This window comes from Lagenorhynchus albirostris, chromosome 7 (genome assembly GCF_949774975.1).
Source record: "Lagenorhynchus albirostris chromosome 7, mLagAlb1.1, whole genome shotgun sequence".
In the NCBI taxonomy this organism is placed as follows: Eukaryota; Metazoa; Chordata; class Mammalia; order Artiodactyla; family Delphinidae; genus Lagenorhynchus; species Lagenorhynchus albirostris.
In genome coordinates this window covers 105,846,411-105,873,659 of record NC_083101.1, presented here as the reverse complement: position 1 = coordinate 105,873,659, position 27,249 = coordinate 105,846,411, and the positions used below count along the sequence as shown (strand labels likewise).

The following is a 27,249-nucleotide window of genomic DNA, read 5'->3' as shown; positions in this document are numbered from 1 at the left end:
ACGGAAGTGTTTTCACCTGAACTGCATTGACTGTTTCACCACTGTATCAATTTATTAAAAATAATCAAACTGTACACTCAGCACAGGTGAATTTTACGGTACATAAATGATACCTCAATACAGACACCGAATAATTCACATGTTTAGCAACATTTTCTGCCTCCAAGACACTGTATTAGGCCCCAAAGGGGAGACTGACCAAGACACTGTCCCCACCCTGAATGAGCTCCCAGCCCCTTTCTTCCAGTTGCAGAAACAGAAGATGCACATGGACATAACAGATATCACACACCAAAAAATGACTGCCCAATACATGGAACAGGCAATGAATGTGATAAAGTCTGGAGGAAGGAGAGAGACAGGGAGTGAGGTGTTGGGGAGGCCTTACAGAGGAGGTTAGTTTTAACTAACCTTTGAAGGATGAATGATAATCAGAAAAGTGGAACCTGGAGCGCAGTTTTGAGGAAAAACCCAAAGGCAGGAATGAGCAAGACGCGTCAGCAATCGGTGAGGCAGTCTGGCTGAAACAGAGGCCCGTGAGAACAGGAAGGGTCCCGACAACCATGAAGCCCGAAGCCTGTGCCTTACGGTGTTTCCTCAAACCTCAGGCATCTGGGCACCACGTTTATGATTTTTGCCATATTTCAAATTATAGCATGACTTGTGCATTATTGGCTTAACATTCTTTAAACTCGCTTATTTTACCTAGATTCATTTCTAAAGGAGACTTTATAATACAACTAGACAATGAAAACCAGCAGTATTTGCCAGACATAGTAAATACTGTAAAAATGGGTGTTATTAAATTGCGGAAGCCTGAAGCTGTCTCTAAGCTGGAGGCCTATCTCTATTAAGAAGAAAGATTAACAAGTGCTGGAGAAGGGTCAGAAACAGTCAACATTCAAACACCAAACTGACACTTCCACCTTGATACAATCAGAACAGCTGAAAGACAGTTGAAAAAAGGAATAGTTTTCTCACCGTGGTTCAGTGTCATTTACTGCCATACCCTTGAACCATTTAATATCACCCTGTGTTAGGAGTCCCACATTGTGGAAAATGCTGGTCTACAGTAAATCTTAGAAGGGGGGGTAGAGGGGATGATAACAATAATTAGTACTTATTTAGCATTTACTATGTGCCAGACACTGTTCTAAACACTTCTCATTTTATTTCATTTAATCCTCATAATAATAATCCTACCTCATAAGGGTATTATCAACCCATTTTTCAGGCTAAGAAACTGAGCCATACAGCGCTTAACTAACTTGCCCAAGGTCATACAACTTTCCCAAAGTCACACAGTTAATAAATGGCAGAGAGACTTCTCTAGTGGCACAGTGGCTAAGAATCTGCCTGCCAATGCAGGGGACATGGGTTCAAGCCCTGGTCCAGGAAGATCCCACATGCTGCGGAACAACTAAGCCTGTGCACTACAACTACTGCGCCTGCACTCTAGAGCCCGCAAGCCACAACTACGGAGCCCGTGTGCCACAACTACTGAAGCCCGCGCTCCTAGAGCCTGTGCTCTGCAACAAGAGAAGCCACCGCAATAAGGCCACACACCGCAAAAAGAGTAGCCCCTGCTTGCCACAACTAGAGAAAACCCACACACAGCAACGAAGACCCAACACAGCCAAAAATAAATAAAACAAATTATTTTAATAAATAAATAAATGGCAGAGCTGGAACTGAACCCAGGCAGTCTGTCTCCAGTCTATGAACTTCCACTATAATTGAGCTGATCTCATGTGAAATGATATTTCAGGAAGACTTATCTGGCTATGATTTGCTTGCTGAACTAAAGGAAAGAGAGGCCAGGAGACTACTGCAATGGCCCAGGCATTAGAGCCCATGGGCCAGCTGGGCCTGGGGGCTTAACTGCCATTTGCTGTGGGCAGCAGAGGGCTGTAGAGCAAGAGCTGGGCCCCCCCTCCAGACTTCCGGCCAGGGGCTTCCAGTGGAGAAGGGAAACAGGGGTAAGGCCCAAGTCAGAGATGCAAAGCCCACCCCGGAAAGAGAAGAGCTGGGGACACCACCATCCATAGGGGACCAGAAGAAGTCACCCCTGGATGTGAGGACAAGCCCAGAGAGAAGGCAGAGGTGTTGGAGAAGCAGCGTCTCTGAGCGGCCAGGCGGCTGAAACACCAGACCCTGCCCCAGGTTCTTGGGCTGCCACCGAAGACCCTCTCACACTCTGACACGGTCCAAGTTCTTCCACATTTCACTTCCAAACGTAACAGTGACATCATGACCTCTTTTTTTTACTTGTAAATGGATTTCAGGTCTTTGAAGAGTAGGAAATTTGGCTGTACCTTGCCCTAAACCTCCTCCTTTAAATTCAAAATATGCATTTAGGACTGGTATCTAGTTCTCAGACAAAGTGTTTTAAAATTAAAATTAAGAAACACATTCAAATGGCATTTCCAAGCTTCTGACAGGTCTGAAATATCCTGAACACAGACACCAGTCATCCACAGACATCAAAATTGTTTTATTACCTTAAATCTTCCAAAAGCATTGCTTGAAAAAAAAATAAGACAGCAGATAAAATTGTCAGAATAAGAAAAAAAGAAAACCTCCTTGAAGAAAATGTTCTATGCATGGAAAAAGAAAGACTAAAAAAATTAAAAACAAAAATAACTGATCTGTACTGACTGATTTGATGCTAAACTCAGGCTTCACTTAAAAAGTAGAAAAATTCGACATTGTAGGTTTGTGATTTACCCTTGAAAAAATATGATTTCTTACTTCCCAGGAGAAAAGCTTTAATAGTATCAACAGATTTCTCTGGATATCAAATATTTCTCCATTATTGGAGTAAATTATCTTTAGATCAAAATTAGATGGATTAAATTTCCCTTAAAATACCCAAGAGATTTTAAAAATACAAGGAAACATGTCATACACCCCCAAACAATATTTTATCCGAATACCTCCATGGAAATATCTCCCCATTAAAATAATTAGCCAGAAAACAAAACTAACCTGAGTTTTAGACATACTAAGTTCAAAATACCTTATTAAAACTCGATCATCATTTGCTGATGCTAAGATGAAATTCATAATCTTTGGTGCACTTTAAAAATCCCTGGAAATATGCATTTACATTTCTGTTTTTAATCTGGAAAAAAAATGTGTCTGAATTAGTGATAAGCTGGAAAGGAGTCTGAATTTTATTTAAATACAACATATACAACGAAGAATGTAAATAACAGTAAGCACTTCCAAATTCTTAAAAAATTCACCCTCGCATCAGTGCCACAAGGTTCATGGCTTAACTATTCTCATCTATGTTATCTTTGTCTTCCTGACTGAACTATAAACTCCTTAAGAGAAGAAATTATTAACTTTTTACATCATCCATTAGCACCACACTGACCCATCTATTTGCTCGGTATTTACTGAATACCTACTATGTTCAAGGCACCTTGCTGGTGACACAGCAATAAGGTAGAGAAGCAGAAACAGTCCTTGCCTTCAAAGATGTTATTGTCCAGAGGGAGGTGGGGAGACTGATAAAACGTACACAAGACTGAGAGGTTCACAAATACCCCTCAGTGGGAAGAAGGGCCCTCTAGACCCCATCGCTCTTTACCATTCCCTCTCCACAGTCTCAAATCTGCTTCATTTGGCATCCAGTTGAAGCCCCAATACTACAAAAGTTAATCCCAGATCAACGCGGGAAAAGTCCTTGGTCTCTGAGAAAACAACGTGATATGGTTTTTGAAAGAGAAAGTGAGACCCTTAGATCTGGATATTAGCTAGAACCCATGTCATAGAGAAGAGCTAGATCTGTTCCGTGTGAGAAGATTTACATTTTCTTAGAAAGAGGCTGAAAGAAGTGAGGAATGAGGGACTTCCCTGGCGGTCCAGTCGTTAAGACTTCCAATGCAGGGGGTGCAGGTTTGCTCCCTAGTCAAAGAGCTAAGATCCCACATGCCTCGCAGCCAAAAAACCAAAACACAAAACAGAAGCAGTACTGTAACAAATTCAATAAAGACTTCAAAAATGGTCCACATCAAAAAAAAATCTTAAAAAAAAGAGAAAAAAGGAAGTGAGGAATGAGCAGTGGGGGAAGCGAGAGGAACCAGAAAGGCGTAGGCTCGGCCCTGCATTGGGAAGCAGCCTGGAGGGCTGGGCAAAGGCGCTGGGGAGCCGGACCGTGCACAGGGTTTTCACCCCTTGGCTGTGCCCTATGCAGTCAGCCCCTCCTCCAGCGCTTCTGCCCCAACCTTCAGCAAAGTCTGCAACATCCTCACCTGTGCTATGTGGGGTTCGGTAGATATAATGCTAAAGGGGTCAATTCAGTGTGAAAAAGAGAGAGTACCTGGGGATGCAGGAACTACGAGGCAGAGGTAACCAAGACAACACAAGCATCCCACACACACTCCAGAATTTAGAGGACTCTTAAGGATGGCTTTGGACTTCTGTGGTTTGGAACTGGGGTTTGAGTCAAGAGGAGGAGGCCCCCAAATGCAAATAGTTATACAGTCAGCTAGGCGAGGTTCAGACCACCAAAGGGGTGCCAGCAGCTTCAGAGGAGGATCCCTACACATGGTCTCATTCACACTAGCCCCGGTGATGCCTCCTGATCAACCCCTTCCTGATGGCGATCTGGGACTGCCCTCAGACTGCATCTGTGCACAGCCCTAACTAGGTCTGCCACCTCCTGCAGTGGTGACCTGGCCCTATCCTGCCCCGGCACTACTCCTGCTTCGATCTGTGCTGTGACATCTTGCCCAAGTATTTCCCCAGCACCCAACCTCAACCTGCCTCTGCAGCCCATTAACTACTTCTCTTTCCAGACTAACAGTTTATAGGACAAGGGCTGGCCACATGGGCACTGCAAAAGACCTGGCCACAGTACTTAGGAAGAGACTAGACTTTGGAAGGAAAAACTGTAGACAAATTTCACATTTAGGAGACAGAGTTACAGACGACTACAGGACCAGCAGTCTGCAAAGAACAAGGTCCACGTGTTGTCTGTGTGAGAAGAACTTTGCTCATTAAGAAAACCACGGTGTACTTCTACTTCTAAACTCCTGTGGGTTTGCTTCAACTATACTTTCAAATATTCAGATATAGGAAAAAAGGTTGGTCTCTAAGAATTTTCAAGAATAAAACCAGATATATAGATTTTTTTACTCTGTAAGAAGCTGTCCCACCAAAATAAAATAAGGAAGGATAAAGTTAGTTTGGAGGCAGAGAGATGGATTCACAGTTGCCAAAGTAACTTCCTCTAGATTGAGAATGAGGCTATCAGGAAACATTGCAACTGTATTTTCAACCATGTTGCATGCCTCCATTTTCTCTCCCTTTCTCTGCCTTTTCCTCAAGGGGAAAAAAGAACAGAAGAGAAGAGGGGCAAAACGCAAGTACAACTATGCAAGAAAGATGCAGGGCCCAGAGCTGGAGTTAATAAGCTTCTGAGGAAGGAGATTAATTCTGAAGGTAAGAGAGGAAATCGTAAGCATAATGCAAAGAAAGCACTTTAAGTCTTTGCATGAATGGAAAAGAACCTCCAGGAACTTTGCTTCCAAGCCCTGTTTATAGATAAGCCAATTTGCAGCCAGAGAGGTAAGTAAATTGCCCAAAGTTACACAGCGAATTAGTGGCATAGCCAAAACCCCAAAAGCATGAGCCTACCTTCAGTGGTCACTCCGAGGGGCTGCAGTGGCTTCTCACCTTGGATTTGGTGAGCAGAACAAAAGTGGCCATACGAGAAAAGCTTTAACTGGCTCGTGGGAGTCACTCTATAAGCCATAAACCCTGTGATTATTAACTTCAGAAATGCAAAATATAGAAGACTAGTAAAAGTTTTCCTTGAAGTAGGAAAAAAGAAAGGGTCAAGCTTTTATGATGCTATACTCGATAATAGTTGGGCTTAACAACAAAGCTGTCAGTTTATACCAGGAGCTTGGATCTCTGCAACTATCATCTCTTCTAGTCAGGAATGCTCTAACTGGTGATGCTACTTTAATAGAGAGCTTTATTTTTCTAGAAAAAAAAGAAGAAGAAGAACCAGACCAGATTGCTGAATCAGGTTCTACCACTCATCTGGTTCTCAAAACCTAAATGTATACATGCCACATGCCTGGAGGGAAATGCTCAAAGTCTGTGGGCGAGGCCACGGAGAAGCAAATCTACAGCCTCCCAGGGCCCTGTGGCAGGGTGGGCTTCCCAGTCAGCTCCATAATTGCAGTTTCCAGCTCCTGTCCCTAGAGGAGAGGCACCCAAGCCCTGGGAAGGTCAGATCCTACCCCAAGGAACCAGCAGTGCCAGGGCAGTCACAGTAGACAGTCTAGGTCTGGCAGGAGCCCTGTGAAGGGGGCTGAAGCAGCTCCTCGACAAGGGTGTGGGGGAGATGACCCCTGGTGAGCATACATCACGCACCCTATCACTCTCACCCAGGGCACCAGGTGTATGTAGCATATGCCTATAAAGACTGCCCATACACAGCATCTCTCATGTTACGGCTTCCACTGCTGTCTCCAACATGGCTTATTACACTCAATATCACCCTGGCTGACAAGAGGAGGAGGAGAAGGAAGGAGGACGGAGGGGCATCTTCATTGCGCTCACCTCTTCCCCTCCAAAGAGGACAGTTACAAAATACTTACTGGAAAGCAGTAACTAACTTTTCCCACATTGGCCTTGTATCAGTTCTAAATCAAAAAACTATTCTGCACAGTGCACTGTGCCACCGTTCTTGATAAAAACTGGTTGGGCTTGCATCCCAAAACCTTCAAAGAACTAAGCATGAAAGTGAAAAACTTAGTAACAACACAGGGGAAATACAATGCCCTGAGATGTGGCTTGATACGCAAATCATGCAGTAACAACGTCAAGAGCATTAGGAAGGATTAACACAAAGCTGAAGAGGGAGGACTGGGCCCAATGGACAACACGAGTTTCTTCTTAAATGGACAATAAGAAGGCACCATACCCAGACCCCTTGTGGTACTCGTGATATCTAAAAGGACAGGGTTGTAAGAAATCCATTAATAGACAAATCTCAAAAGGGGAGAGAGGAGGAGAGGAAAAGAGGGGGAAAGAGGGAGGGATGGAGGGAGTAAGGAAGGAAGAGGAAGCAGGAAAATAACCATGAAATAAAAAAACAAAAGAGGACTGGTAGTGAAGAAGAAGCCACATGTGAAGAGGAAGCAGGAAAATAACCATGAAATAAAAAAACAAAAGAGGACTGGTAGTGAAGAAGAAGCCACATGTAAAATGACGAAAAGCAGCACAAATTTAAGTGGACATCGTTTCTCTAACATCCTCCCATATCTTCCCCCTTTAGAATATATGCATTCTTGAGTCACTCCTATCTTTTAAAATTACCTCCCTTTTGAACTTAACTGTTGTCCTGTTTTCTTTCCACTCCAGCCAGCCTTGCTGAAAGAGAAGATGGAATCCGTTCTAGTCTCCACTTCCTAACCACCGAACCCCAGTCCCCAGCTTCTGCCCTCCTGTCCCCACTCCCACGAAAGCCAGTGGTTACGGCTGACTATCCCTGTCTTCTCCATAGTCTCTGCCCTCTTGGTTTCTTGAGTACTCCTTTCTCTTTTCTAACAACCTTTTCAATGAATCCTTAGTGGCTCTTCTTCCTCTGCTCTCAAGTGTTCGGATTCCACCACACTCCATCCCAAGACCCTCTTGTCTCTCCTGTTGATGCTGCATACTTCCTGGCAGCTGTGTGGAGACACCCTAGGGAAAGGCGCTGGACTCTGGAAAAGGGAACACAGAGCTGGGAGGCACTCTAACAGCAACAACTGCAGCCACCACTGTTGCCAAGGGTTCCACAAACACCCCAATAAAGAATCACCCATGCCGTACACCAGAAGCTAATACAACATTGTAAATCAACTATACTTCAATTAAAAAAAAAAAAAAAAAACTTCCCTGGCGGTCCAGTGGTTAAGACTCTGCACTTCCGAGGCAGGGGGCATGGGTTTGACCCCTGGTCTGGGAATTAAGATCCCACATGCTGTGCGCTGCAGCCCAATAAATAAATGGATCACCCAGGCTCTGCTCGAACTCTTCTACCGACAGGGAACTCATCAACCAGAAAGCAGTTCACCTGTGAGAGACTGGCGCGGGCAGTCAGGAAGGATGCATCTCCAGGGAGTGGGGGGTGGAGGCTGAGTACACGCACACCCGTGCTGGCCACCCAAAGTCCTCTGAGAGGTGTATGGCCTTAAGTAATGATCAACCTCCCTGCCTCACAGGTGGATCCAGGGCCAATCCTTCTGAAAGGAAGGCTGGCCCAGGAAAGGAAATGAAGTTGAGTTTGGGGTCACGACGAGCCTGTGGCCGGGTAGCCTCCCTGACCCACACCACAGCTCTTTTGGTGAGCATGCTGATAAGACACAGCCACCAGCCACTGTTACAGAACAGGGGCAACAACACAGCAGGAAGCTGTTCCCTAAACATCCCCACTGGAACATCATACGGCGAATGAAGCATTCTGTGCATCTGTCGAGAGCCGGGCATCACACTGGCTCTTTCCCCATGATTTCATCTATTCCCAGAAACACCCATTCGAGGCAGGTGTCGCTGTTTCCGTTTTACAAATGAGAAAACTGAGGCAAATCTGTTCAAGGTCACACAGCTGGTAAGCACATGAAGTGAAGTTCAGAGTCACTGTCCAAAAGTTAAATGCCTGTGCTTTCCACCCAACCAACTCGTCCCTCACTAACGAATACATTTCTGAATACTGCCTATTGAGAGTGAGGTGGCAAACATCTACCTATGGTCATGAACGGTCCTGTAGAGAGAGATGGTAAACAAGCGTTCATTTCCCAGCACCATACGCTGAAGCGTAAATGAGTTTCCGTATCTTGGTATTAAGTCAAGAGAGGATTTTTCTACCCCCGGCAGAAAAATATGAATGATACTAAAGGAATGCTGCAAACTCAATAAATCCAGAGACTAATATTGCTATGTGAACTCTATAGTAGTTATGCTGGTACCGATAACCTTACAAAAGCTATTAGTGGAACTTGTTAAATCATAAAATCATCTCTTGATTCTAGAACATAAAACAATGCCTTTTTATGTAAACACAACCTTGGGAAAAGTGCAGATGACATCAGGTCTTTTTAAGATATTTCCTCTGTCACACTGTGAACCATTTCCTTCACCCACCAATATGTTTACACATTTGCAGAGACACTTCTCTGCCATAAATATTAAACACAAATCACAATGTAGCAGCTAAGAGCTCGGATCTCCTCTAACAACTATTATGAAAGTCAGCCACTGGGTTCTCACAAGCGGTCATAATCAAATTTCTAAAGATGGATAGTTTGTGCTGGAAGGTAAGTTAAAAACAGAACATCCATTTATTGAGATTCATTAATATTACTATCTATTGACCTGTACTATACTAAAAGGATTTTATTGAACAGACAACTTCCAAACTTAATACTACACAGAATATTAGCTCAATCATTCTTTCATTCATTACTAATAACTAATGTGTAACATAAACATGCACAGGCGTAGAGCTTTACAAATAAACTACTTATACAAATTTGTATACTACTTATATGAATAAGTAAATAAGCCCTCACTAAACTTAAAATGCCATTATAGAGAAGTATATAAAGTTAAATCAGTATTATAAAGTTAAACAATAAGACAACAATATAGGGCTTCCCTGGTGGCGCAGTGGTTGAGAGTCCGCTTGCCGATGCAGGGGACACGGGTTCGTGCCCCGGTCCGGGAAGATCCCACATGCCGCGGAGTGGCTGGGCCTGTGAGCCATGGCTGCTGAGCCTGCGCGTCCAGAGCCTGTGCTCCGCAACGGGAGAGGCCACAACAGTGAGAGGCACGCGTACCGCAAAAAAAAAAAAAAAAAAAAAGACAACAATATAAGATGTCTTCAAAGAATAAGATTGCAAACCCAATGAATAGTAAAGAAAAAAATGCTCATTGTTCTAAGAGATGAGGGTCAAATGTGTTGGGGCGTAAGAGAAGACACTGCTGAGAGCAGAGGTGGTAACAGGTAAAAGGAAGCTTGGTGAAGAGAAGAAACAGAGGTATTGATATTATTGGTCAAGGCATGTTCTAGAGAGAGTAGATGAAGGAAGCTAGACCAAAACGTGTATGCAGAGATGCAGGATTAATAATCAATAAGTGCAAAACCACAGTGGTTTACCTTTCAGTGATCAAAGGAACATATTCGCTTATTTCCTAACTTAAGGACTCAGGTCATCGTTTATCCAGGTCCTCATTTTCAACCAAAGCAATAACTTGTCAAAACTTTAAAACTCCCTTAGAAAAATGAAACGTAATAAATATGTATCTACAATGTAAAGAGTCACTGAGTTTAGAATGCCACACTCCACTGGACCCTTTAGAGATCACTAAGGTCATGGATCATCCCATCGTGTAAACATTCTCAAAACACAGCAATGCAGACAACATACAGTAAGAGTCAGGGAATCTGGGCAGGAAAGAAGGGCCAGTGCAATGCAAGTAATTTGTTCAGGTGGATGGTCAAGGTAAGGAGTTAACAGTAGTTAGCAGGTAAGAACTACCCAAAATACTACTGCTGATAGAAATACAGACACGTTACAGTAGGGAAGCCCTTTGGAAGTCAGCCAGATCTACACACATCCATACTCTGCTTTCTTTTGAGGTGGGCACTGCCAACACCTCAGGGTCTAAGTTTTGGGCAATTGAAGATGAATGTGTAGAGTAATTAAGAGTTTGTAACCATCTTACAATATCAAGAGACAGGAGGAACCAAAAGAAAGATGTCGTGAAACTATAGCAGCAGTCAGAAAACCTTTTCTATAAAAGGCCAGATAATAGATATTTTAGGCTTTGAGGGTCACATGATTCCTGTCACAAATACTCAGTTCCGGTATTGTACTGTGAAAGCAGACATAGCCAGCAGACGAACCAATAAGCATGCCTGTGTCCCAATAAAAATTTATTTACAAAAACGGGTTGTGGAAGACTCATTTATAATAAAACTCTCATCAAGTTAGGAATAGAGGGGAATTACAATAATGAGCATCTGCAAAAAATCTACAGCTAACATCACACTTAACAATGAAGGACGGAAGGCTTTTCCCCTAAGGTTTGGAGCGCAGGATTTCAACAAATGGTGCTTCAGCAATTAGATATCCATAGGCCAAAAAACACAAAAAGGAACCTCGAACTAAATCTCAAACTTTAAAAAAAATTAACTCAAAATGGATCACAGACTCACATGTAAAATGTAAAACCATAAAACTTTCAGAAAAAAATAGGAGAAAATCTTTGGGATCAGGCTAGGCAAAGAGTTCTTAGGCTTAAAACCAAAAGCACAATCCATAAAAGGAAGAACTGATAAATTGGAACTCATCAAAATTGAAAACTTTTACTCTGCAAAGGCTCTACTAAGAAGATTAAAAAACAAGCTACAGGCTAGGAAAAAATATTTGCAAGCCACGTATCTGACAAAGAACTAATACTTAGAATATATAAAGAACTTTAAAAAATGATCAGTAAAAGGGCAAATAATCCAAATAGAAATGTCTAACATTTTACCAAGACATTTCGTTGAAGAGGATACACAAATGACATGAAAGCGCGTGAAAAGGTGTTCAACATCATTAGCCTTGAGGGAAATAAAAATTTTAACCATGATGAGATATCACTACACACCTATCAGAATGGCTAAAATAAAAACTGGTGACAACAACAAATGCTGGCAAGGATGAACAGACAGAATCACTCAGACACTGCTGATGGGAATGTAAAATGGTACAACCACTCTGGAAAAATATTCTGGCATTTTCTTATAAAACTAAACATGTGACTACCGTATGACACAGCAATTGCACTCTTGGGCCTTGATCTCAGAGAAATGAAAACTATGTTCACATAAAAAAACTGTACACAAATGTTCATAACAGATTTATTCATAATAGCCAAAAACTGGAAACAACCCAGATGTCTTTCAGTAGGTGAATGGTTACACAAACTGTGGTACATTCATACCCTGGGATACTACTCTGCAATAAAAGGGAACAAAGTATTGACACTGACACGTGCAACAACTTCAACAAACCTCCAGGGAATTATGTTGACTGAAAAAAGCAACCCCAAAAAGTTACATGCTGTATGATTCCGTTTATATAGCATTCTTGATATGATAAAATTATAGACATGGAGAATAGATTAGTGGTTGCCAGGTATTAGGGATGGGGGTGGGGAGGGAAGGAAGGAGGTGGGAGTGGCTATAAAGGGGCAACACAGGGGATCCTTGTGGTGACAAAACTGTTCTGTATATTGACTCTATCACTGTCAATATCTTAATTGTGCACAACAGATTTCCAAGATGTTACCATTGGGGAAACTGGGTAAAAGGTACACAGAATCTCTCTGTATTATTTTTTACAACTGTACATGAATCTATAATTATCTCAAAATAAAAAGTTTAATTTTTAAAAAAACAGATTATAGGCCAAATTTGACCCACAGACCATATTCTGCCAAGCTCTGGTTTACAGTAAAGGTATAAAACTTTCTAGTCCAGTTCATTAAATGTAACTAGGTCATAACTCTAGATGCAAACTGACCTTTAAGTTCTCAGAATAAACAATTCCACAACCTGGCTGCCCAGCTGTATCTAGAAACCAATCCAAATTGTATTAGCAAGCATCCAAGACCCATAGGATGCTTATACTTCATAGACAGACAGTAAGCATCTGTGTGTCTGAACCTCTGATGTCCCCCCAGAGTATGCATCACCACAGAACCTACATTTTTCCCATTTTCCATTCTGATCCAAACTCCTTACTTACATTGGCTTTGAGGCACTGCATAACCTGGCACCAACTTTATCTCCTTTGGCTAGATTTACAGGGAAGGTATTCGTAAGTGCTTACAGTACATGTATCACATATCATGATTAATAAACATATCTACAGCGCTACTGGAGCCAAACCCTTAATAACTGATAAAAAGATTAGCTTTGTTTATTTTAGTAAGCTGTGGTACATACATACCATGAGCTATTATGCAACCATTAAAAACAACATATTAAATTTCAGCAAACTAAGCATAGTGGGGAACTTCCCCAACCTGATAAAGAACATGTACAAAAAACCTACATTAACATGATAATTAATGGTGAGAAACTAGATGCTTTACCACTAAGATCAGGAATAAGGCAAGGATTGTCCCCTCTCACCACTCCTATTCAACATCATACTGGATGTACTAGCTAATGCCAATAAGAAAAGGAAATAAAAAGTAAACAGACTGGGAAAAAAGAAATAAAGATGTCTTTGTTTGCAGATGACATGGTTGTCTATGTAGAAAATCTCAATGAATTGAAAAAAAAAAAAAACTCCTAGAATTAATAGGCAATTATAGTAAGGTTACAGGATATAAGGTTAATATACTATAGTTAAATGTTGTCTTATATGCCAACAGTGAACAACTGGAATTTGAAATTTAAAAACATAATACCATTAACATTAGCACTAAAGAAAATACTGAGGTTTAAATCTAACAAAATATGTATAAGATCTATATGGGAAAACCACAAAATTCTGATGAAAGAAATCAAAGAATATCTAAATAAATGTAGAGATATTCCATGCACCTGGATAGGAAGACTCAATATTGCCAAGATGTCAGGTCTTCCCAGCTTGATCTATAGATTCAACACTATCCCAATCTAAGTCCCAGCAAGTTATTTCGTGGATATGGACAAAATGATTCTAAAGTTCATATGGAGGCAAAAGAGCCAGAGCTGCCAACACAATATTGAAGAAGAACAATGACAGAGGACTGATCCTACCCAAGTTCAAGACTTACCATAAAACTACCATAATCAAGACAGTGTGGTAATGGTTAAAGAACAGACAAATGGATCAACAGAACAGAATAAAGAGCCCAGAAACAATCACAAATATAGTCAACTGACCTTTGACAAGGGAGGAAAGCCAATGCAATGGAACAAAGACAGCCTTTTGAAAATGGTGCTTGAACAACTGGACGTTCACATAAAAAAATAATAATAATAATAATAATAATCTAGACCCAGACCTTACATCTTTCACAAAAATTAACTCAAAATTTAAAATGCAAATCTATAAAGCTTCTAGAAAGTAACATGAGAAAATACCAGTGACCTTAGATTCGGAAATGAATTTTTAGATACTACACCAAAAATGTGATCCATGAAAGAAAAAATTGATAAGCTGGGCTTCATTAAAATTTAAAATGTCTGCTCTGCAAAAGACACTGTCAAGAGTATAAGAAGACAGGCCACAGTCTGGAAGAAAATATTTGCAAAATACATATCTGATAAAGGACTGCTATCCAAAATATAAAAAGAACTCTTAAAACTCAACAATAAGAAAATTAAAAATCCAATTAAAAAGTAGGCAAAAGACATAAACAGATACTTCACCAAAGAAGATATACAGATGATAAATAAGCATGTGCAAAGATGTCCATCATATGTCATTAAGGAATTGCAAATTAAAACAACAATGAAATACCACTTCATACCTTTAGAATGGCTAAAATTTAAAACACTGACTAAACCAAATACTGACAAGGATGTGAATCAACAGGAATCTTATTCACTGCTGACGAGAATGGGAAATGGTCCACTCTGGAACACAGTCTGGCAGTTTCTTACAAAACTAAACATACTCTTACCATATGATCCAGCAACTGTGGTCCGTGGTATTCACCCAAAGGAGTTAAAAACTTATGTCCACACGAAAACCTATATAAGAATGTTTACAGTAACTTTCCTCATAACTGCCGAAACTTGGAAGCAACCAAGATGCTCTTCAACTGGTGAATGGATAAACAAAATGTGATAAATCCATACAATGGAGTATTATTCAGCACTGAAAAGAAATGAGCTATCAAGATATGGAGGAACCCTAAATGCTTACTGCTGAGTGAAGGAAGCCAACCTGAAATGGCTGCATACTATATGATTCCAACTATATGATATTTTTGAAAAGGCAAAATTATGGAAACAGTAAAAAGATCAGTGGTTGCCAGGGGTATATCAGGGAGGAGGGAAGACTAGGTGGAACACACGGATCTTCAGGTGAATGAAACTACTCTGTATGATACTGTAACAGCGGATACCTATCATTTTGTCAAAACACATAGAATGAACCCTAATGTAAAGTATGGACTAGTTAATAATTATGTATTGATATCGGCTCATCAATTATAACATGTACCATCTAAAGCAAAATGTTAACAACAGGGGAAACTTGGGGAGGAGAGGTGTGTGTATATGGGAACTCTCTGTACTTTTCACTCAATTTCTCTGTAAACCTTAAACTGCTCCAAAAAATTAAGCCTATTAATATTGTTAAAAAGAACATGTTAAGATATACCAGCTGACTTGGAGATATTTCCATAACGTACTATTAAGTGAGAAAAGTGAGATACAGAGAATATAAGTTGATTCATTTTTATAAAATACCAACAATAAATAATGTGAGTGTTTACATATCATTTTATGGATATGGAGAAAGGCACTGAAGAATGCTCTCTTGGTTTTGGACAGTGGTTACTTGGGAAGTTGGGAGAAGAGGATAAAAATGATTAAAAACTTACAGATCAAACTTTGAGCAAAAATAAGAATAAAAATTTAAGGTTTGGGCTTCCCTGGTGGCACAGTGGTTGGGAGTCCGCCTGCCAATGCAGGGGGCGCGGGTTCATGCCCCAGTCCAGGAGGATCCCACGTGTCGTGGAGCGGCTGGGCCCGTGAGCCGTGGCCGCTGGGCCTGCACGTCCGGAGCCTGTGCTCTGCGGCGGGAGAGGCCACGGCAGTGACAGGCCCGCGTACCGCAAAAAAAAAAAAAAAAAAATTAAGGTTTAAGTAATAAAGGCCCTGAAGCAAAGAGAAGCCATCTCAAGACTGGGGGTAGGACCAGCGAGAATAGCCTATTACAGACTTCCTGGGAAGAGAAACCAGAGGCTGAGAGCAAAGACCCCTTGGTTCCTTTCTAAGAGAGTAAACAGTAGAGAATCTTCATTTTATTAATTATATCAATTTAGTTTATCAACCATCCTACAAGTTCCAAAGCAAACATATACAGAAAAAGAAACCTAGGTTTCAGCTCTTTAATCAATCTCCTTATTCTGAAAAAAATAATCATCGGGCTTTCAATGAATCAAAATAGTTAAAGCTTAAGTTCCATCATATTCATATAAATCCCCTGGTTCATATCTTGCCCCTGGAAATTCGTCTTTAAATTTATATAGCTTATTCCTATATGTTTCCCCCAAACTACTGCAGCAAACAGCTATATAATCTTACTCATCCAACATCTAATTTTCACCAGAAAATAATTATTCCCTTTTATTCCATTTATCAAAATAAATCCACAGCACTTCTTAGGATGAGCATCATCCTGAAAAAGAAAAAAAAATTTTTTTTAAATTTCTGAAAATAAAGTTATCTGCAAGGGGCTCCTCCAACCTCTTTTACATGCAGAGGCAGTTGGGTGCAGGGTCTCCTCTTGGAGGGATGTGGTTTCCCGGCAACCTGCCTCCGGTTGTCAGGGAGAGACCCTGGTGAGCTGGTGAGCCAGGCTGTTATCAGGCCGGCTGCAGCCTCGGTGGGGGGAGCGGGCAGCTCCGTGTGGCTGCTTCGTGCCAGTGCACACAGCTCGGTGTGCGAGGAATGCTAAGCGGTGGGCCAGGAACCCCAGGGACCAAGCAGGAGTTGTTACATTGGGCTTCCTGCTAGATGACGTAGCTCTTCATGAATTGGTTCTTAAGAAGAGATGAGGAAATGGAGGTCTGCAGCCATGCAGTGCTTTCTCCGGGACTCTGAAAGCTGGCTGATTCATTCGGCAAACCCTAACGTGGTTTTCTTTTCATCTGCTAACTACAGTACGTCTGTTAAAATATCAAATTTTCTTCAGTTGGCCAAAGAATAATTTTTGGCCTCGTGTGAACAATGCTTTTTAATTTTTCACATTGTGTTTGACCTAAGCAAACTATAAATTACCTAAGAGTAAACTACAAATTAAAAAAAAAAAATTAAAGCTAAAATACGAAAAAGTTCCAGAGGAAAATTCAACACTAATGTTATTACCTTACCATGGTAGTATTTTCAAAAGAATTCATTTTATATACATGCTCTGGGAAGACATTCAATGTTTCTGAATTTCATTCCTCATTTTTTAAAAATGTAATGATAATATAGTCATCAAAACATATTGTAGCTCTACATTTCTTCCAGTTTCACTATTACCAGTCTTTGCTGTATTATAACGTAAATTTAACACACTTATTCAACAAGCTAGTGGATCAGAAATATACCCTGCTCTGAAACTCTGTAGATATGCTCACATGAAATGGTACAGAAGTCCTATAGAAAGTAAGGAACCATGTCTTTCTCTGTGAAGGGCAATAACCTTATTCAACATTTTAGAAGCGATCCAGCTTACAGAAGAGATCCCAGCTGGTTCAGAGGCTATGGCAATCTCTGGTCAAGGTAAAATCAAGCATTTGGCATTGTTTAAAAACCAACAAAAAATAGGCCCCAAATAAAGTCACTTATGCTAAGCCCCACGTCACCAAACCAAGATTTACCTTGGCTACAGTTTTGGGTCTCCCAGAAATGAGAGAGAAACGGTTTAAGAACCAATCAGGAATCTCCTGCCATCCCGTAGAGGAAAGTAACCTTGCCATGACCACCCTGCCTAGTACAACTTCCTTGTTCCCGCTTCCTTCTGGCTATAAAAATCTTTCATTTTGTACAGCTCCTCAGAGCCCCTTTCTATCAGCTAGATGGGATACTGCCCAATTCCAATCAGTTTTTGCTCAGACAGACTCTTAAAAGTTTTAATATGCCTCAGCTTATTTTAACAGCATCATGATCAAAGTAGTCAAGTGTCTCACCAAATGGGAAGAACGTTTTGATAGGACATCCAGAGAGGAAGTTACCAGAAGACCAAGCAGCCTGACCATTGTAATCCAAGAGCTCTGGTCATGCCCACAGGGCACCGTAACCAGGTTAGAAGTTCAGGAAACGCAGGGGAGAACAATGGCAATCTCTGAGCTCCAAATGCATTAAAGGAACTCAACCTTTACATCCCTTAAGAAGACACATTGGAATGAAAGTGTAAAACAGGGCCTCAAAGCCCTAGCTCCACCTCCAGTTCTGAGAGCAATCTATGCTGAAACAGTCCCCAAAAGGCAGCATGGAAGGGGAAGAACTGAGATTAGCCTTGAAAGGCCCAGGAAGATTGAGATGGGCTGTGAGGAAAAAAGCAAACTTCCCAGAGGAAGGTACTAAGAGTAGAAGTCAGCCTCAGCAGTGGAAGCAGAGATCAGGAACACTGAGATTAGCGGCAAGTCAAAGAATGTTTCTAACCCCAGGATGAAGAAAGTCATCACCCAGATCTCACAGTTACCGCTGTTTTCTTAGCAGTGACAGAAATCTGAGGTTTAAACAGATGCCTGGTAGTGGTGCTCATGACAGGCTGGGAAGGCTGAAAGCAGTGAACAAGGCAAGTGTGATGGTTAGTTTTCTGTGCCAAGCTGACTGGGCTAAAGGATGCCCAGATAGCTGGTAAAACATCATTTCCATGTGTATTGTGAAGGTGCTTCCAGAAGAGATTAGCATTTGAGTTGGTACACTGAGTAAAGAAGATGATCCCACCAATATGGGGGGGGGGGTGCTCATTCAATCCAATCGGATTAGAAGTAAAAGATGGAAGAAGGGGGAAGTCACTCTGTCTGAGCTGGAATATCCATCTTCTCCTGCCATCAGATGTTCCTTGTTCTCAGGCTTTAAGACTCAGACTGGAACTTATACCATTGGCTCCCCTGGTTCTCAGCTTTCAGGGTTGGACTGCATTACATCACCAGTTCTCCTGGGCCTCCAGCTTGCAGACAGCAGATCTTGGACTTTTCAGCCTCCATAATCATGTGCTCCAGTCCCTCATACTATATATATATTGTTCTGTTTCTCTGGAAAACCCTGACTAATACAGAAGGCAAGGAACAATTAAGACTCACTGGAAGAGGACCAGTTTAAATACAGAGGCAAGGATCAAAGATCAATGTGGCTAAGGTTTGGGGGAGAGTAGTGCCACGACAGAAATAGGGAAATTAAAATATGTATCCAGTGTTTTGAAGGGAAAATGGTAAGTTTGGTCTTAGAACTGAGTTTGGGGTTATGGCCGGACATACGTATCCTCTAAGAATTTGGAAATGGGAAGCGGAACTTTTGCAAGATGAGATCTAGCTTTCAGAAGCCATGCACAGATGAGAGTGGTTGGGAAGAAGCTAGCCAGCCAGCCAGGAGAAGACAGTACAAAGAGTAAAGCAGTAAAATGCGGGCAACGACAGGGGTGATGCCAGCAAATGCCAATTCCACTTATTCAAAGACAAGGCAGATGTCAGACTCTCCCAACCTCTCACCATCTCTTAGCTTAAAAGTTGGTGAGGAGATAGACACAAGTTAAAATGACTGAACTACCCCATGATGACAAACCCACGGCCTACTAGAAATCTGACGTAACCAAAGGTCTGCGCAGCATGGAGAAAACTCAGCTCTGTGCAGCCGAGCCTGGGCTGATGCTCTGAACTCCAGGAAGGAAGAAGTGACAGCTAAGGAGGCTGCCATCACGTACCAAGGGTGGACTGATGCTCCATTCTTCAAATATGGCCCACTCCTTATCACATACATTTCCATTTGGCTGTCGAAATGCTATCTAGGTAACACATTTTTCCGGTATAATAGGAAAGACTATTAACACAGAAACCAGCAAACAGTGGCAATCCCAAGTCCCCAGGTGCCCACCCTTCCTGTCTTCTTCAATGTGCTATTCTCCTCTCCATTACTCAACCCGTGTCCAGTGCTTTCATAAGCATTCTTGCCAGAGACAATGTTGCCTGATGCTTTTTTTTTTTTTTTTTTGCGGTACACGGGCCTCTCACTGCTGTGGCCTCTCCCGCTGCGGAGCAGAGGCTCCGGAGGGACACGCAGGCTCAGTGGCCATTGCTCACGGGCCCAGCCGCTCCGCAGCATGTGGGATCTTCCCGGACCGGGGCACGAACCCGTGTCCCCTGCACTGGCAGGCGGACTCTCAACCACTGTGCCACCAGGGAAGCCCCCTGATGCATTTTTGCCACAAACATTTCCACTGGGTTAACTAATTGGACGTAAGGCAATTTTGCCCTGAAAGATAAAATAATGAAAAATAAAAGAGGGACATTAAAAAGGACGTAATAAAACATGAGAAGTGTAGATTCATGGCGATACTGCCCAAATAACTGATTTTACTTTGTGGGTTGTACCTGAAAACTCGTCTTCCAAGTCTTTCATTCATTGCGTTCTATACTTTATTCTTGCTTGTTGATTCATTTCCTTGTTCAGCATCAGACAAATTTTCACTAAAATTTCTTCCTTCATTAAGAGAGTTATCAGTTTCCAAACACTAGCATGCGCATTTGTAACTGAGCTCTGTGTTGCCTTGTGAAAGCCTCTACTCTGTTGTGTGTTCTTAGCATGTTGGCACATGTCCATTGATAGACGTTCCAAAGTTCTATGGGAAACGTGGGTTCAACTCTGCACCTTTGAGGTCCTTAGCCTTTTCCTCCTCCAATGCAGTGTGTTTCAAACTAAAAAACTTACTCTTGGGGCAAATCACTGTCATCTGTCAGCTCAGTAAAGCCATCAATAATGTCACTAAGTGGAAGAAATGCTAACGCATTTCAACCAGTTAAAACCAAACTGTCAAACCAAAAACTGTCAACCAGTTATTTCATCTTTCACAGCAAAACTGCCAGTTAGTTCTGCAGCAAAAAATGCTTGCAGCAAAGATGTCTACAGCTAAGACGCTTATGGAGAAAGTACCTAGAACCCATTCAAACACCTATTGACTATCTACTCTGTATCACAACACAGGTATGTCTTTGAGGGGCCTGCCCATCAAAGAGATCACAACATAATATGCTACAGTCATTCAGCAAATATTTATTGTCAACCTACTGTGTTCCAGACACAAAGAATAAGACAAAATCCTGCCCTGAGGTAGTTTGTACTCTAATGCTACTATTTCATAAAACATTAGATATTCTGATGCTCTCAGACAAACTGCAGACTTATGAGGGAAGAAAGATGAAAGAACAGGATGTGGAAGATCCACAACTTTTCTTCCTCACGTTGACACCCGGAAACCATCTTCTGCAGAATTCAGTCTCCCGTGCAGTGCCAGAGCTCGAGGCCCGGCTGGCACAGGATGGCAGGGGCTACAGCCAGCTGCTGCAGTATGAGACGGGGCCTGGTCATCTGCCAAGGCAGCAGGGGTGATGGCTCCCAGGCCACTGGGGTCTGCGAAGGGGCCAAACCAAGCTCGGCAAAGAGGCCTTCACTCTGGTCCTTGCTGAGGGCCTGGAGGCTGCTGGCTCTCTTGGGACCCATGTCACAGGCTGTCTCTCCTCACCCAGCTGTCGTCACTCTCCTCCCTCCCCAGCTGATACAGGGGCTCGCTGTGTCCCCTGAACCAGAGGGGAGCAGGACGGGGCCCCCCAAGGGCCGTGCTGAGCATGACACCCTTTTCCCCACCGCTGCTGCAGGTCCCTAGCACGTCCCTGCTCAGAGATTTGAAGACAAGGGGCTTCCCATCATTCATCCTGGCCAGTCGAAAAGTTTACCACGGGTCACAAGAGTGACTGAGAGGGAATTCTGAAATCAGCACAAATCCACCACCACTAGTGGAAAAAAAATTCAGAATATGTACCCCATGGATAAAACATATTATGTTTTTGCTAGCTTCTCTGGGTCACCATTGGTCACACGATGGTCACATAAAAAAACCACCTTTTTGGTCTTTGTTTTCAGGCATTAACCACATTCTCCCCCAATATCCACAAAACATTACTGAGTGTCTGATGCAGGCAGGCAGTACCCTTTGTGAAGTGCTACACACTACAGGATAAAATAAGTATCAAACATGGTCCAGCCCCTCCCTTTAAGGAGTGAAACATGGCTCCCCACTCTGGACAGACATCCTTCTGGGGAGCTCACACTCATATGGGGAGATAATGTTATCAAACACAAGTCTGTGTGCCCGACGCACAGTGAGGCCAAACAATACCAAAACGGTAGAGTTTGGAGCAGAGAAAGGCTTACTGCAGGGCCATGCAAGGAGACAGGCGGCCCATGCTTTAGAAACCCGGAACTCCCGGAACGCTTTCAGCAAAGCCTTTTTATAGGAAAGGTGAGGGAGGCGCGTGGTTAGCTGTCGAAACTTCTTGGTGTCAGATCCTTTGCTCCTGAGGTTGGGTCACATCAGGTCACGATGTTCCTGTAAACCTTCACCAAAACAAATTGTTATTCTCTGTCCTGACAAGAGAGGGCAAGGTCCCAAGGCTCAACTTTCGCCCTCCGAGGTCCAGGCCCTGGCTGAGAGGAGGGGGGTCCCTGCGCCGGCCGGTTACCCTGCCCGGGAGCATCTGTCCAGCACCCAGTCTGGGTCCTCCCGCCAGTGCCCAGGCTGGGCTAAAGAGTCAGATCTCAGCTGGCGTTGCCCTCAGGGCCAGGTCCCCAGACCTGGCCCAGCTGTCATCACTGAGGGGCCAAGGCGCCCAGGATCCAGCCGGCCCTCAGGCTTTGCATTTAAACTGGAGAGAATCATTTGTGTAGGATCAATGTAATACCTCTTGTAGCAAATACCCATCAGGTGAATTCCCAGCTCACGACAACTGCCCTTCTTTGAGAATAGCCCAACCACAGAGGTGGACCTGAAGTAATGCTGTGCAATGTCCTTGCAACTTAACCCTGACCTATGGCCACCTCCTAGGGGTAGACAACTGATCTCAGCTGCACCAATTTTTGAAACTTGAACAGAGAGGCTGAAGCTGGCTGAAGCTGTTACCTTGATGGCAGTGTCCGTATACTCCAGTTGCCGAGGCCTCCGTGGACTGCCACCCATGCAGACAGCCACCCCCTTTAGGTAGCAGAGGTGGGGATGAGGAAGATGTTCGCTGCTGCCTCAAGGCCTGGGCCCGGCCAGCAGGCACCCGTGGCATGGGCTCTGGGGCTCTGCGGGACATAGCCCTCAGCCTGTCCCTGAGCCCCCAGCTCACCCGCCAGCCCCAAGACCGGAGGGCCTGGAGGGCTCCGGGGAAACGGCCACGATCGGCCTCTCAATGCCCTTTCTGCCTTGAGGACCACTGTCAGGCTGACTGTTGGCGGAGTGGGACCTCTAACTGATGCGCTAAAGGTCTCGTGATAACGGCTGCACACCCACCCCACCCCTACTACAATAAGACAGAGATTTAATAACTTGGGTAGGAAAAAAGCACCTCAGTAGCAATGCAAGATCTGATAGAAGGATTCATAAAATAGTTCAAAATTATTTGTCTAGTAGAGAAGAAAGGGATCGCTTAGGTTGGAGAGGAAAGGCATGGGTTTATAGGAGAAATGGAATTCAAGCAGGGTAAGTTTTGAGGAAGAGCAGGATAAGGATATATGGAAATCACAATATTTTACCCAAGCAGGCATTTAATAAACATTTAATGAATGACTAAATGAAAAGATTAGCGTGTGGAACCCACTTGAGTAAAATCACATGAATGTTTCCAGAGGCAAAACACTGAAACACATGCTAGCCAGAAGATGGGGTTCTATAGGGGCACAGCAGGAAAAAAGGCTGGGAAGGTAAGGGTCAGATGGCGGGAGATATGGAATACCCTTATCCCAGGGACTTCAGGAAAGTACTGAGGATTCTGAAACGGAGGGTAAAATAAAGAGCTTTAGACAGGATGCAAAGAGGAGAGATAATAGCTCTGTGTCCTACCATTTAGAAGTTAATCACACACTGGTGAAAATTTTTCTAAAAGGAAATTTGTTTTCCATGATTTTCTTTTAAAAGTCTATGTACATCACTCAAAATAAAAGAAATACACATAATGCCTTCTACATAATAGTGGAAGGAATTTGTCCCCAAGGATCTTTTCTTTGTATAAATGATGCCACCACAATTGACCCTTCAATAAAAATGAATATTTATGAAATGTAAAATGATTTGGATTAACTTATTCCAATTTCACCCTCTAAATTTAGATTTTTAAATCACGTCAAAATGTGGATTTTGATTACAAAAGCAAGTTGGGGAAGAAAAACAGAACTTGACATGAAAAAGAGCAAAATTTAAAAAGGAAAAAAAAGAACTTGAAATAGGGATGAAAAAAAGATGATAGTAAGGTGGTCAATTAGACTAAAAACAGCAGAAGGAGATCATCTTCAAAGTGGAGTTACTTAATTCAATAATGCAGTCGCATTATAAGAACCAAAAGTTAAAAAAAAGCACGGAGTCAAGTCTCCCACCTGTGTCTCCCCTCCACCATCAGCTCACTGCATCGCCCTCTCCGTGGCCATTACTTTCTTATCTATCCTTCCAAAGTTTCTTTGTGCATAAATATTATTATTATCCTCCCTGTTCACACAAAAGTTAACATATAACACTGTTCTGACCTTGCATTTTTCACCTAACACTATATCTTGGCAATCTCTCCATACCCATTCATATAGATATTCCATGTTCTTTTTTACAGCTGCATATTTCATTGTGAGGATGAACCATAATTAATTTAACTAGCCCCTATTGATGGGCGTTTGGGTTGTTTCCAATCTTTGACTACTGCAAGAAAAGCTGCAGTGAATAACCTGGTACAGTCATCATTTGGCACGAATGCAAGTATATCTGTAGGATAAATTCCCAGAAATTGAATTCCTGGGTCAAAAGGTATACACATTTAAATTTTTGACAGATATGGCCAAATTGCCTTCCATAAGAGTTGAGCCAATTTACATTCTTGCCAGCTATGTACAAGAGTGTCTTCTCCCTCAAGGATTTACCAACAAAGTGTATCATCAAATTTCTGGATTTTTGCCAGTCTGAAGAATGAAAAATGGTACTTGCATTCTCCTCATTATGAATGAAGCTGAGCATCTTTTTATATGTTTAAGAGCCAATTATACTTCCTTTTCTGTAAACTGCTCATAACCTTTGTCTATTTTTCTAATGGATGTTGGTGTTTTCTTATTATCTTCTAGAAGCTTCTTATATATTAGGGAGATTAGTCCTTCACCTACGATATGAGTTGCAAATATTTACCCCAGTTTGTCTTTTGAATTTGCTTGCGGTAATTCTTGCCTACAGAAGATTTTTATTTTGTTGTGATCCAATTTATCAGTTTTTTAAGTCTTCTGATTTTCAAGTCATGGTTAAAAAGGCTTTCCTTTCTAAAGGAATTCTCCCTTGCTCATCCTTAAATTATTTCATTTTTTACATTTAACTAAATGAAAAAACAGTACATATAGTAGTTAAGATCACAAACCCTAGAGGCAAACTGCCTATATTCATATCCCAGATCCACTACTTATTAGCTATATGACCTTGTATAAGTCACCTAAACTCTGTAGGCCTCAGTTTCCACACCTACAAGTGGGGATAGTAACAGGTTACCACCTCCTCAGGTTGTTGTGAAGATTAAACGTATTAGTAAATGTAAATCAATTACTACAGTGTCCAGCATATAGTAAACACTCAATAAGAGTGAGCTATTATCAACATATATCTTTTGGAACTTATCCTGGTTTAAGATGTGAAGTACAGATCCAACTTTGGTGGGGTTTTTTTTTGGGTTTTTGTTTGTTTGTTTTCCATATGGCTACTCAGTTGTCCCATAACCATTTATTGAATATTCCATCTTTTCCCCACTGATTTGAGATGTCACCTGTACCATATGCTACATTCTCATATGTATTTAAGAATTTCTGATCTATCAACCTATCTATTCATGGACCAGTCCCACACTGTTTAAATTATTAAGCTTCACTTTTACTATGTGCAAGGGCTAGTTGTCCCTCTTTGTTCTTCTTTTACAGTTACCATTAACTATTCCTGCTTATTTTTCCATATGAATTTTTTAAATTAGTGCATCCTGTTCTAGAACAAAATAAAAATATCATTAGTATTTTTCCTGAAACCATGTTACCTTTATAAATTAACTAAGGGTAGGTTGCAAATAACAACAGACATAGACAGAGGTAATACAGAAAGGTGAAAAGCTGTTAAACAGATTGGAGGTTGGAGTAGAGATGAATTTAACTTTCAAAACAATAATATTAAGTCCCTAAGCTTCTACAGCCACTGAAAACCCACCAAAGAGGTAACACTGCCCATTTCTTGGGCCAATCAGAACCTTCGGCAACCTGTCAAGGCAGCAGTACCAGGGGTAGAGATAGGAAAGGCCACAATCTAAAATTTAAGTATTTGCGGGGGTGGAAGTTACAACAGCTGAACAAAAAGGACATGTGCCTTATAGGCTTGGCCCTACACCAAAAAAAACAGTTCACTGGTCCAGATATAGCAATGTATGCATGGCTATATAAAAAGGCAGAAGAGCCTGGACAAGAACCAAGTCCTGAGGTTTTGCAGTCAGAGTTATTAGATGCATAGAAAAAGAAATCATTGGCTTGTTTCTGTCATGTTAATCTTTTACCAGAAGTGTCATTTATATACTAAAGAACTGAGTGGGAAGACCTTGGTTAAGATAAAGGAGAACTAAATTGTGGTCAGTTTTAACCTTGAACCAGTTTGGAAATCTGATCAGGAGTTTTTGGTTTGTTTGTTTTTAGATGTCTAGGAGGACATACCACAGACACTGTAGTGTGTAAAGAAGTTTCATACAAGCTGGGAAAGTTCAGCATTGAGAATTATTGCCTTTAAATATCCATTTATGAATCCTAGTTTGTTAAAAGAGAATTCTCTTTCAAGATAAAGTTTAGATAATGGGGTTATGTAATTTAGAGACAGAGTTAAAGATAATCTGGATTTTTTTTTTTTTTCGAAACTCGTTCTCTGAATTTGAGTCAGAAATAAAATAAGCTTTTTAAGGCTATCAATGAGCTGGGAGTGAAGTGATATGGGACATAGGAAATAGAACTGCTAATGTAGGTGAATGAGAAACAGGTCACACAGCATCAGTTCCCAAACTGCCTCAAATCCAAAGACCTCTACCTTCTCCATTCTCATACTGAGTATTGTGTATGATACACAGACCCTCAGAACGACCTCCTCCTATATATACTCAACAATTCTTTAAGGAAAAGAAAGATGGAAGAATCCCTAGAAAACTGTAAATGCAGGATTTATCTTGGCATCGAGCCATACGTAAAAGATTAATCACCGCTTAATCCTCCAACACCTCTAAGGCACCCGTTTA

The 27,249-nt window shown here is 41.9% G+C and overlaps 1 protein-coding gene across 2 annotated transcripts in view; it reads right to left on the bottom strand.

Moving 5' to 3' along the window:
* MSRA (methionine sulfoxide reductase A) overlaps positions 1 to 27,249 on the bottom strand; it is a 374,255-nt gene that overhangs the window by 345,655 nt on the left and 1,351 nt on the right. The gene's annotated exons all lie outside the window — the stretch shown is intronic.